Here is a 13,205-nt window from a genome sequence, read left to right as displayed (position 1 = left end):
TCAGGTGGTAGCAGGGTATTGAAATAAGAAGGTAATTTCTTTTTATCGATATTCCCTCCCTTTATGATTTCCTCTAACACAGCCAGGTAATTAATTCTTACCAGGTCAGGTGATAGCAGTGTATTGAAATAAGCAGGTAATTTCTTTCTACTGATATTCCCTCCCTTAATGATCTCCTCTAACACAGCCAGGTAATTATTTCTTACCTGATCAGGTGGAAACAGTGTATTGAAATAAGCAGGTAATTTCTTTCTACTGATATTCCCTCCCTTAATGATCTCCTCTAACACAGTAAGGTAATTATGTCTTACCTGATCAGGTGGTAGCAGGGTATTAAAATAAGCAGGTAATTTCTTTCTACTGATATTTCCTCCCTTAATGATTTCCTCTAACACAGCCAGGTAATTATTTCTGTTCTTACCTGATCAGGTGGTAGCAGTGTATTGAAATAAGCAGGTAATTTCTTTCTACTGATATTCCCTCCCTTAATGATATCCTCTAACTCAGCCAGGTAATTATTTCTTACCTGATCAGGTGGTAGCAGGGTATTAAAATAAGCAGGTAATTTCTTTCTACTGATATTTCCTCCCTTAATGATTCCCTCTAACACAGCCAGGTAATTATTTCTTACCTGATCAGGTGGTAGCAGTGTATTGAAATAAGCAGGTAATTTCTTTCTACTGATATTCCCTTCCTTAATGATTTCCTCTAAAACAGCCAGGTAATTATTCCTGTTCCTACCTGATCAGGTGGTAGCAGTGTATTGAAATAAGCAGGTAATTTCTTTCTACTGATATTTCCTCCCTTAATGATTTCCTCTAACAAGGCCAGGTAATTATTTCTTACCTGATCAGGTGGTAGCAGTGTATTGAAATAAGCAGGTAATTTCTTTCTACTGATATTCCCTCCCTTAATGATATCCTCTAACTCAGCCAGGTAATTATTTCTTACCTGATCAGGTGGTAGCAGGGTATTGAAATAAGCAGGTAATTTCTTTCTACTGATATTTCCTCCCTTAAGGATTCCCTCTAACAGAGCCATGTAATTATTTCTTACCTGATCAGGTGGTAGCAGTGTATATAAATAAGCAGGTAATTTCTTTCTACTGATATTCCCTCCCTTAATGATTTCCTCTAACACAGCCAGGTAATTATTTCTTACCTGATCAGGTGGAAACAGTGTATTGAAATAAGCAGGTAATTTCTTTCTACTGATATTTCCTCCCTTAATGATTTCCTCTAACAAGGCCAGGTAATCATTTCTTACCTGATCAGGTGGTAGCAGTGTATTGAAATAAGCAGGTAATTTCTTTCTACTGATATTCCCTCCCTTAATGATTTCCTCTAACACAGCCAGGTGATTATTTCTTACCTGATCAGGTGGTAGGAGTGTATTGAAATAAGCAGGTAATTTCTTTCTACTGATATTCCCTCCCTTAATGATTTCCTCTTACACAGCCAGGTAATTATTTCTTACCTGATCAGGTGGTAGCAGTGTATTGAAATAAGCAGGTAATTTCTTTCTACTGATATTCCCTCCCTTAATGATCTCCTCTAACACAGCCAGGTAATTATTTCTTACCTGATCAGGTGGAAACAGTGTATTGAAATAAGCAGGTAATTTCTTTCTACTGATATTTCCTCCCTTTATGATTTCCTCTATCACAGCCAGGTAATTATTTCTTACCTGATCAGGTGGTAGCAGGGTATTGAAATAAGAAGGTAATTTCTTTTTATCGATATTCCCTCCCTTTATGATTTCCTCTAACACAGCCAGGTAATTAATTCTTACCAGGTCAGGTGATAGCAGTGTATTGAAATAAGCAGGTAATTTCTTTCTACTGATATTCCCTCCCTTAATGATCTCCTCTAACACAGCCAGGTAATTATTTCTTACCTGATCAGGTGGAAACAGTGTATTGAAATAAGCAGGTAATTTCTTTCTACTGATATTCCCTCCCTTAATGATCTCCTCTAACACAGTAAGGTAATTATGTCTTACCTGATCAGGTGGTAGCAGGGTATTAAAATAAGCAGGTAATTTCTTTCTACTGATATTTCCTCCCTTAATGATTTCCTCTAACACAGCCAGGTAATTATTTCTGTTCTTACCTGATCAGGTGGTAGCAGTGTATTGAAATAAGCAGGTAATTTCTTTCTACTGATATTCCCTCCCTTAATGATATCCTCTAACTCAGCCAGGTAATTATTTCTTACCTGATCAGGTGGTAGCAGGGTATTAAAATAAGCAGGTAATTTCTTTCTACTGATATTTCCTCCCTTAATGATTCCCTCTAACACAGCCAGGTAATTATTTCTTACCTGATCAGGTGGTAGCAGTGTATTGAAATAAGCAGGTAATTTCTTTCTACTGATATTCCCTTCCTTAATGATTTCCTCTAAAACAGCCAGGTAATTATTCCTGTTCCTACCTGATCAGGTGGTAGCAGTGTATTGAAATAAGCAGGTAATTTCTTTCTACTGATATTCCCTCCCTTAATGATATCCTCTAACTCAGCCAGGTAATTATTTCTTACCTGATCAGGTGGTAGCAGGGTATTGAAATAAGCAGGTAATTTCTTTCTACTGATATTTCCTCCCTTAATGATTCCCTCTAACAGAGCCATGTAATTATTTCTTACCTGATCAGGTGGTAGCAGTGTATTGAAATAAGCAGGTAATTTCTTTCTACTGATATTCCCTCCCTTAATGATCTCCTCTAACACAGCCAGGTAATTATTTCTGTTCTTACCTGATCAGGTGGTAGCAGTGTATTGAAATAAGCAGGTAATTTCTTTCTACTGATATTCCCTCCCTTAATGATTTCCTCTAAAACAGCCAGGTAATTATTTCTGTTCCTACCTGATCAGGTGGTAGCATTGTATTGAAATAAGCAGGTAATTTCTTTCTACTGATATTCCCTCCCTTTATGATTTCCTCTAACACAGCCAGGTAATTATTTCTTACCTGATCAGGTGGTAGCAGGGTATTGAAATAAGAAGGTAATTTCTTTTTATCGATATTCCCTCCCTTTATGATTTCCTCTAACACAGCCAGGTAATTATTTCTTACCAGGTCAGGTGATAGCAGTGTATTGAAATAAGCAGGTAATTTCTTTCTACTGATATTTCCTCCCTTAATGATTTCCTCTTACACAGCCAGGTAATTATTTCTTACCTGATCAGGTGGTAGCAGTGTATTGAAATAAGCAGGTAATTTCTTTCTACTGATATTCCCTCCCTTAATGATCTCCTCTAACACAGCCAGGTAATTATTTCTGTTCTTACCTGATCAAGTGGTAGCAGTGTATTGAAATAAGCAGGTAATTTCTTTCTACTGATATTCCCTCCCTTAATGATATCCACTAACTCAGCCAGGTAATTATTTCTTACCTGATCAGGTGGTAGCAGGGTATTAAAATAAGCAGGTAATTTCCTTCTACTGATATTTCCTCCCTTAATGATTCCCTCTAACACAGCCAGGTAATTATTTCTTACCTGATCAGGTGGTAGCAGTGTATTGAAATAAGCAGGTAATTTCTTTCTACTGATATTCCCTCCCTTAATGATTCCCTCTAACACAGCCAGGTAATTATTTCTTACCTGATCAGGTGGTAGCAGTGTATTGAAATAAGCAGGTAATTTCTTTCTACTGATATTTCCTCCCTTAATGATTCCCTCTGACACAGCCAGGTAATTATTTCTTACCTGATCAGGTGGTTGCAGTGTATTAAAATAAGCAGGTAATTTCTTTCTACTGATATTTCCTCCCTTAATGATTCCCTCTAACACAGCCAGGTAATTATTTCTTACCTGATCAGGTGGTAGCAGTGTATTGAAATAAGCAGGTAATTTCTTTCTACTGATATTCCCTCCCTTTATGATTTCCTCTAACACAGCCAGGTAATTATTTCTTACCTGATCAGGTGGTAGCAGTGTATTGTAATAAGAAGGTAATTTCTTTCTACTGATATTCCCTCCCTTTATGATTTCCTCTAACACAGCCAGGTAATTATTTCTTACCTGATCAGGTGGTAGCAGTGTATTGTAATAAGCAGGTAATTTCTTTCTACTGATATTCCCTCCCTTAATGATTTCCTCTAACACAGCCAGGTAATTATTTCTTACCTGATCAGGTGGTAGCAGTGTATTGAAATAAGAAGGTAATTTCTTTCTACTGATATTCCCTCCCTTTATGATTTCCTCTAACACAGCCAGGTAATTATTTCTTACCTGATCAGGTGGTAGCAGTGTATTGTAATAAGAAGGTAATTTCTTTCTACTGATATTCCCTCCCTTAATGATTTCCTCTAACACAGCCAGGTAATTATTTCTTACCTGATCAGGTGGTAGCAGTGTATTGTGATAAGAAGGTAATTTCTTTCTACTGATATTCCCTCCCTTTATGATTTCCTCTAACACAGCCAGGTAATTATTTCTTACCTGATCAGGTGGTAGCAGTGTATTGAAATAAGAAGGTAATTTCTTTCTACTGATATTCCCTCCCTTTATGATTTCCTCTAACACAGCCAGGTAATTATTTCTTACCTGATCAGGTGGTAGCAGTGTATTGAAATAAGAAGGTAATTTCTTTTGATCGATATTCCCTCCCTTTATGATTTCCTCTAACACAGCCAGGTAATTACTTCTTACCAGGTCAGGTGATAGCAGTGTATTGAAATAAGCAGGTAATTTCTTTCTACTGATATTTCCTCCCTTAATGATTTCCTCTAACATAGCCAGGTAATTATTTCTTACCTGATCAGGTAGTAACAGTGTATTGAAATAGGCAGGTAATTTCTTTCTACTGATATTCCCTTCCTTAATGATTTCCTCTAAAACAGCCAGGTAATTATTCCTGTTCCTACCTGATCAGGTGGTAGCAGTGTATTGAAATAAGCAGGTAATTTCTTTCTACTGATATTTCCTCCCTTAATGATTTCCTCTAACAAGGCCAGGTAATTATTTCTTACCTGATCAGGTGGTAGCAGTGTATTGAAATAAGCAGGTAATTTCTTTCTACTGATATTCCCTCCCTTAATGATATCCTCTAACTCAGCCAGGTAATTATTTCTTACCTGATCAGGTGGTAGCAGGGTATTGAAATAAGCAGGTAATTTCTTTCTACTGATATTTCCTCCCTTAAGGATTCCCTCTAACAGAGCCATGTAATTATTTCTTACCTGATCAGGTGGTAGCAGTGTATATAAATAAGCAGGTAATTTCTTTCTACTGATATTCCCTCCCTTAATGATCTCCTCTAACACAGCCAGGTAATTATTTCTGTTCTTACCTGATCAGGTGGTAGCAGTGTATTGAAATAAGCAGGTAATTTCTTTCTACTGATATTCCCTCCCTTAATGATTTCCTCTAACACAGCCAGGTAATTATTTCTTACCTGATCAGGTGGAAACAGTGTATTGAAATAAGCAGGTAATTTCTTTCTACTGATATTTCCTCCCTTAATGATTTCCTCTAACAAGGCCAGGTAATCATTTCTTACCTGATCAGGTGGTAGCAGTGTATTGAAATAAGCAGGTAATTTCTTTCTACTGATATTCCCTCCCTTAATGATTTCCTCTAACACAGCCAGGTGATTATTTCTTACCTGATCAGGTGGTAGGAGTGTATTGAAATAAGCAGGTAATTTCTTTCTACTGATATTCCCTCCCTTAATGATTTCCTCTTACACAGCCAGGTAATTATTTCTTACCTGATCAGGTGGTAGCAGTGTATTGAAATAAGCAGGTAATTTCTTTCTACTGATATTCCCTCCCTTAATGATCTCCTCTAACACAGCCAGGTAATTATTTCTTACCTGATCAGGTGGAAACAGTGTATTGAAATAAGCAGGTAATTTCTTTCTACTGATATTTCCTCCCTTTATGATTTCCTCTATCACAGCCAGGTAATTATTTCTTACCTGATCAGGTGGTAGCAGGGTATTGAAATAAGAAGGTAATTTCTTTTTATCGATATTCCCTCCCTTTATGATTTCCTCTAACACAGCCAGGTAATTAATTCTTACCAGGTCAGGTGATAGCAGTGTATTGAAATAAGCAGGTAATTTCTTTCTACTGATATTCCCTCCCTTAATGATCTCCTCTAACACAGCCAGGTAATTATTTCTTACCTGATCAGGTGGAAACAGTGTATTGAAATAAGCAGGTAATTTCTTTCTACTGATATTCCCTCCCTTAATGATCTCCTCTAACACAGTAAGGTAATTATGTCTTACCTGATCAGGTGGTAGCAGGGTATTAAAATAAGCAGGTAATTTCTTTCTACTGATATTTCCTCCCTTAATGATTTCCTCTAACACAGCCAGGTAATTATTTCTGTTCTTACCTGATCAGGTGGTAGCAGTGTATTGAAATAAGCAGGTAATTTCTTTCTACTGATATTCCCTCCCTTAATGATATCCTCTAACTCAGCCAGGTAATTATTTCTTACCTGATCAGGTGGTAGCAGGGTATTAAAATAAGCAGGTAATTTCTTTCTACTGATATTTCCTCCCTTAATGATTCCCTCTAACACAGCCAGGTAATTATTTCTTACCTGATCAGGTGGTAGCAGTGTATTGAAATAAGCAGGTAATTTCTTTCTACTGATATTCCCTTCCTTAATGATTTCCTCTAAAACAGCCAGGTAATTATTCCTGTTCCTACCTGATCAGGTGGTAGCAGTGTATTGAAATAAGCAGGTAATTTCTTTCTACTGATATTCCCTCCCTTAATGATATCCTCTAACTCAGCCAGGTAATTATTTCTTACCTGATCAGGTGGTAGCAGGGTATTGAAATAAGCAGGTAATTTCTTTCTACTGATATTTCCTCCCTTAATGATTCCCTCTAACAGAGCCATGTAATTATTTCTTACCTGATCAGGTGGTAGCAGTGTATTGAAATAAGCAGGTAATTTCTTTCTACTGATATTCCCTCCCTTAATGATCTCCTCTAACACAGCCAGGTAATTATTTCTGTTCTTACCTGATCAGGTGGTAGCAGTGTATTGAAATAAGCAGGTAATTTCTTTCTACTGATATTCCCTCCCTTAATGATTTCCTCTAAAACAGCCAGGTAATTATTTCTGTTCCTACCTGATCAGGTGGTAGCATTGTATTGAAATAAGCAGGTAATTTCTTTCTACTGATATTCCCTCCCTTTATGATTTCCTCTAACACAGCCAGGTAATTATTTCTTACCTGATCAGGTGGTAGCAGGGTATTGAAATAAGAAGGTAATTTCTTTTTATCGATATTCCCTCCCTTTATGATTTCCTCTAACACAGCCAGGTAATTATTTCTTACCAGGTCAGGTGATAGCAGTGTATTGAAATAAGCAGGTAATTTCTTTCTACTGATATTTCCTCCCTTAATGATTTCCTCTTACACAGCCAGGTAATTATTTCTTACCTGATCAGGTGGTAGCAGTGTATTGAAATAAGCAGGTAATTTCTTTCTACTGATATTCCCTCCCTTAATGATCTCCTCTAACACAGCCAGGTAATTATTTCTGTTCTTACCTGATCAAGTGGTAGCAGTGTATTGAAATAAGCAGGTAATTTCTTTCTACTGATATTCCCTCCCTTAATGATATCCACTAACTCAGCCAGGTAATTATTTCTTACCTGATCAGGTGGTAGCAGGGTATTAAAATAAGCAGGTAATTTCCTTCTACTGATATTTCCTCCCTTAATGATTCCCTCTAACACAGCCAGGTAATTATTTCTTACCTGATCAGGTGGTAGCAGTGTATTGAAATAAGCAGGTAATTTCTTTCTACTGATATTCCCTCCCTTAATGATTCCCTCTAACACAGCCAGGTAATTATTTCTTACCTGATCAGGTGGTAGCAGTGTATTGAAATAAGCAGGTAATTTCTTTCTACTGATATTTCCTCCCTTAATGATTCCCTCTGACACAGCCAGGTAATTATTTCTTACCTGATCAGGTGGTTGCAGTGTATTAAAATAAGCAGGTAATTTCTTTCTACTGATATTTCCTCCCTTAATGATTCCCTCTAACACAGCCAGGTAATTATTTCTTACCTGATCAGGTGGTAGCAGTGTATTGAAATAAGCAGGTAATTTCTTTCTACTGATATTCCCTCCCTTTATGATTTCCTCTAACACAGCCAGGTAATTATTTCTTACCTGATCAGGTGGTAGCAGTGTATTGTAATAAGAAGGTAATTTCTTTCTACTGATATTCCCTCCCTTTATGATTTCCTCTAACACAGCCAGGTAATTATTTCTTACCTGATCAGGTGGTAGCAGTGTATTGTAATAAGCAGGTAATTTCTTTCTACTGATATTCCCTCCCTTAATGATTTCCTCTAACACAGCCAGGTAATTATTTCTTACCTGATCAGGTGGTAGCAGTGTATTGAAATAAGAAGGTAATTTCTTTCTACTGATATTCCCTCCCTATATGATTTCCTCTAACACAGCCAGGTAATTATTTCTTACCTGATCAGGTGGTAGCAGTGTATTGTAATAAGAAGGTAATTTCTTTCTACTGATATTCCCTCCCTTAATGATTTCCTCTAACACAGCCAGGTAATTATTTCTTACCTGATCAGGTGGTAGCAGTGTATTGTGATAAGAAGGTAATTTCTTTCTACTGATATTCCCTCCCTTTATGATTTCCTCTAACACAGCCAGGTAATTATTTCTTACCTGATCAGGTGGTAGCAGTGTATTGAAATAAGAAGGTAATTTCTTTCTACTGATATTCCCTCCCTTTATGATTTCCTCTAACACAGCCAGGTAATTATTTCTTACCTGATCAGGTGGTAGCAGTGTATTGAAATAAGAAGGTAATTTCTTTTGATCGATATTCCCTCCCTTTATGATTTCCTCTAACACAGCCAGGTAATTACTTCTTACCAGGTCAGGTGATAGCAGTGTATTGAAATAAGCAGGTAATTTCTTTCTACTGATATTTCCTCCCTTAATGATTTCCTCTAACATAGCCAGGTAATTATTTCTTACCTGATCAGGTAGTAACAGTGTATTGAAATAGGCAGGTAATTTCTTTCTACTGATATTCCCTCCCTTAATGATTTCCTCTAAAACAGTCAGGTAATTATTTCTTACCTGATCAGGTGGTAGCAGTGTATTGAAATAAGCAGGTAATTTCTTTCTACTGATATTCCCTCCCTTAATGATTTCCTCTAAAACAGCCAGGTAATTATTTCTTACCTGATCAATTGGTAGCAGGGTATTGAAATAAGAAGGTAATTTCTTTTTATCGATATTCCCTTCCTTTATGATTTCCTCTAACACAGCCAGGTAATTATTTCTTACCAGGTCAGGTGATAGCAGTGTATTGAAATAGGCAGGTAATTTCTTTCTACTGATATTTCCTCCCTTAATGATTTCCTCTAACACAGCCAGGTAATTATTTCTTACCTGATCAGGTGGTAGCAGTGTATTGAAATAAGCAGGTAATTTCTTTCTACTGATATTCCCTCCCTTAATGATTTCCTCTAACACAGCCAGGTAATTATTTCTTACCTGATCAGGTGGTAGCAGTGTATTGAAATAAGCAGGTAATTTCCTTCTACTGATATTCCCTCCCTTAATGATTTCCTCTAACACAGCCAGGTAATTATTTCTGTTCTTACCTGATCAGGCGGTAGAAGTGTATTGAAATAAGCAGGTAATTTCTTTCTACTGATATTCCCTCCCTTAATGATCTCCTCTAACACAGCCAGGTAATTATTTCTTACCTGATCAGGTGGTAGCAGGGTATTGAAATAAGCAGGTAATTTCTTTCTACTGATATTCCCTCCCTTAATGATCTCCTCTAACACAGCCAGGTAATTATTTATTACCTGATCAGGTGGTAGCAGGGTATTGAAATAAGCAGGTAATTTCTTTCTACTGATATTCCCTCCCTTAATGATCTCCTCTAACACAGCCAGGTAATTATTTCTTACCTGATCAGGTGGAAACAGTGTATTGAAATAAGCAGGTAATTTCTTTCTACTGATATTCCCTCCCTTAATGATCTCCTCTAACACAGTAAGGTAATTATGTCTTACCTGATCAGGTGGTAGCAGGGTATTAAAATAAGCAGGTAATTTCTTTCTACTGATATTTCCTCCCTTAATGATTTCCTCTAACACAGCCAGGTAATTATTTCTGTTCTTACCTTATCAGGTGGTAGCAGTGTATTGAAATCAGCAGGTAATTTCTTTCTACTGATATTCCCTCCCTTAATGATATCCTCTAACTCAGCCAGGTAATTATTTCTTACCTGATCAGGTGGTAGCAGGGTATTAAAATAAGCAGGTAATTTCTTTCTACTGATATTTCCTCCCTTAATGATTCCCTCTAACACAGCCAGGTAATTATTTCTTACCTGATCAGGTGGTAGCAGTGTATTGAAATAAGCAGGTAATTTCTTTCTACTGATATTCCCTTCCTTAATGATTTCCTCTAAAACAGCCAGGTAATTATTCCTGTTCCTACCTGATCAGGTGGTAGCAGTGTATTGAAATAAGCAGGTAATTTCTTTCTACTGATATTCCCTCCCTTAATGATATCCTCTAACTCAGCCAGGTAATTATTTCTTACCTGATCAGGTGGTAGCAGGGTATTGAAATAAGCAGGTAATTTCTTTCTACTGATATTTCCTCCCTTAATGATTCCCTCTAACAGAGCCATGTAATTATTTCTTACCTGATCAGGTGGTAGCAGTGTATTGAAATAAGCAGGTAATTTCTTTCTACTGATATTCCCTCCCTTAATGATCTCCTCTAACACAGCCAGGTAATTATTTCTGTTCTTACCTGATCAGGTGGTAGCAGTGTATTGAAATAAGCAGGTAATTTCTTTCTACTGATATTCCCTCCCTTAATGATTTCCTCTAAAACAGCCAGGTAATTATTTCTGTTCCTACCTGATCAGGTGGTAGCATTGTATTGAAATAAGCAGGTAATTTCTTTCTACTGATATTCCCTCCCTTTATGATTTCCTCTAACACAGCCAGGTAATTATTTCTTACCTGATCAGGTGGTAGCAGGGTATTGAAATAAGAAGGTAATTTCTTTTTATCGATATTCCCTCCCTTTATGATTTCCTCTAACACAGCCAGGTAATTATTTCTTACCAGGTCAGGTGATAGCAGTGTATTGAAATAAGCAGGTAATTTCTTTCTACTGATATTTCCTCCCTTAATGATTTCCTCTTACACAGCCAGGTAATTATTTCTTACCTGATCAGGTGGTAGCAGTGTATTGAAATAAGCAGGTAATTTCTTTCTACTGATATTCCCTCCCTTAATGATCTCCTCTAACACAGCCAGGTAATTATTTCTGTTCTTACCTGATCAGGTGGTAGCAGTGTATTGAAATAAGCAGGTAATTTCTTTCTACTGATATTCCCTCCCTTAATGATATCCTCTAACTCAGCCAGGTAATTATTTCTTACCTGATCAGGTGGTAGCAGGGTATTAAAATAAGCAGGTAATTTCCTTCTACTGATATTTCCTCCCTTAATGATTCCCTCTAACACAGCCAGGTAATTATTTCTTACCTGATCAGGTGGTAGCAGTGTATTGAAATAAGCAGGTAATTTCTTTCTACTGATATTCCCTCCCTTAATGATTCCCTCTAACACAGCCAGGTAATTATTTCTTACCTGATCAGGTGGTAGCAGTGTATTGAAATAAGCAGGTAATTTCTTTCTACTGATATTTCCTCCCTTAATGATTCCCTCTGACACAGCCAGGTAATTATTTCTTACCTGATCAGGTGGTTGCAGTGTATTAAAATAAGCAGGTAATTTCTTTCTACTGATATTTCCTCCCTTTATGATTCCCTCTGACACAGCCAGGTAATTATTTCTTACCTGATCAGGTGGTAGCAGTGTATTGAAATAAGCAGGTAATTTCTTTCTACTGATATTCCCTCCCTTAATGATCTCCTCTAACACAGCCAGGTAATTATTTCTGTTCTTACCTGATCAGGTGGTAGCAGTGTATTGAAATAAGCAGGTAATTTCTTTCTACTGATATTCCCTCCCTTAATGATATCCTCTAACTCAGCCAGGTAATTATTTCTTACCTGATCAGGTGGTAGCAGGGTATTAAAATAAGCAGGTAATTTCCTTCTACTGATATTTCCTCCCTTAATGATTCCCTCTAACACAGCCAGGTAATTATTTCTTACCTGATCAGGTGGTAGCAGTGTATTGAAATAAGCAGGTAATTTCTTTCTACTGATATTCCCTCCCTTAATGATTCCCTCTAACACAGCCAGGTAATTATTTCTTACCTGATCAGGTGGTAGCAGTGTATTGAAATAAGCAGGTAATTTCTTTCTACTGATATTTCCTCCCTTAATGATTCCCTCTGACACAGCCAGGTAATTATTTCTTACCTGATCAGGTGGTTGCAGGGTATTAAAATAAGCAGGTAATTTCCTTCTACTGATATTTCCTCCCTTAATGATTCCCTCTAACACAGCCAGGTAATTATTTCTTACCTGATCAGGTGGTAGCAGTGTATTGAAATAAGCAGGTAATTTCTTTCTACTGATATTCCCTCCCTTAATGATTCCCTCTAACACAGCCAGGTAATTATTTCTTACCTGATCAGGTGGTAGCAGTGTATTGAAATAAGCAGGTAATTTCTTTCTACTGATATTTCCTCCCTTAATGATTCCCTCTGACACAGCCAGGTAATTATTTCTTACCTGATCAGGTGGTTGCAGTGTATTAAAATAAGCAGGTAATTTCTTTTTATCGATATTCCCTTCCTTTATGATTTCCTCTAACACAGCCAGGTAATTATTTCTTACCAGGTCAGGTGATAGCAGTGTATTGAAATAGGCAGGTAATTTCTTTCTACTGATATTCCCTCCCTTAATGATATCCTCTAACTCAGCCAGGTAATTATTTCTTACCTGATCAGGTGGTAGCAGGGTATTAAAATAAGCAGGTAATTTCCTTCTACTGATATTTCCTCCCTTAATGATTCCCTCTAACACAGCCAGGTAATTATTTCTTACCTGATCAGGTGGTAGCAGTGTATTGAAATAAGCAGGTAATTTCTTTCTACTGATATTCCCTCCCTTAATGATTCCCTCTAACACAGCCAGGTAATTATTTCTTACCTGATCAGGTGGTAGCAGTGTATTGAAATAAGCAGGTAATTTCTTTCTACTGATATTTCCTCCCTTAATGATTCCCTCTGACAC

This window comes from Mytilus trossulus, unplaced genomic scaffold (assembly GCF_036588685.1).
Source record: "Mytilus trossulus isolate FHL-02 unplaced genomic scaffold, PNRI_Mtr1.1.1.hap1 h1tg000233l__unscaffolded, whole genome shotgun sequence".
NCBI classification, from domain to species: Eukaryota; Metazoa; Mollusca; class Bivalvia; order Mytilida; family Mytilidae; genus Mytilus; species Mytilus trossulus.
This window is presented reverse-complemented; position numbering follows the sequence as displayed.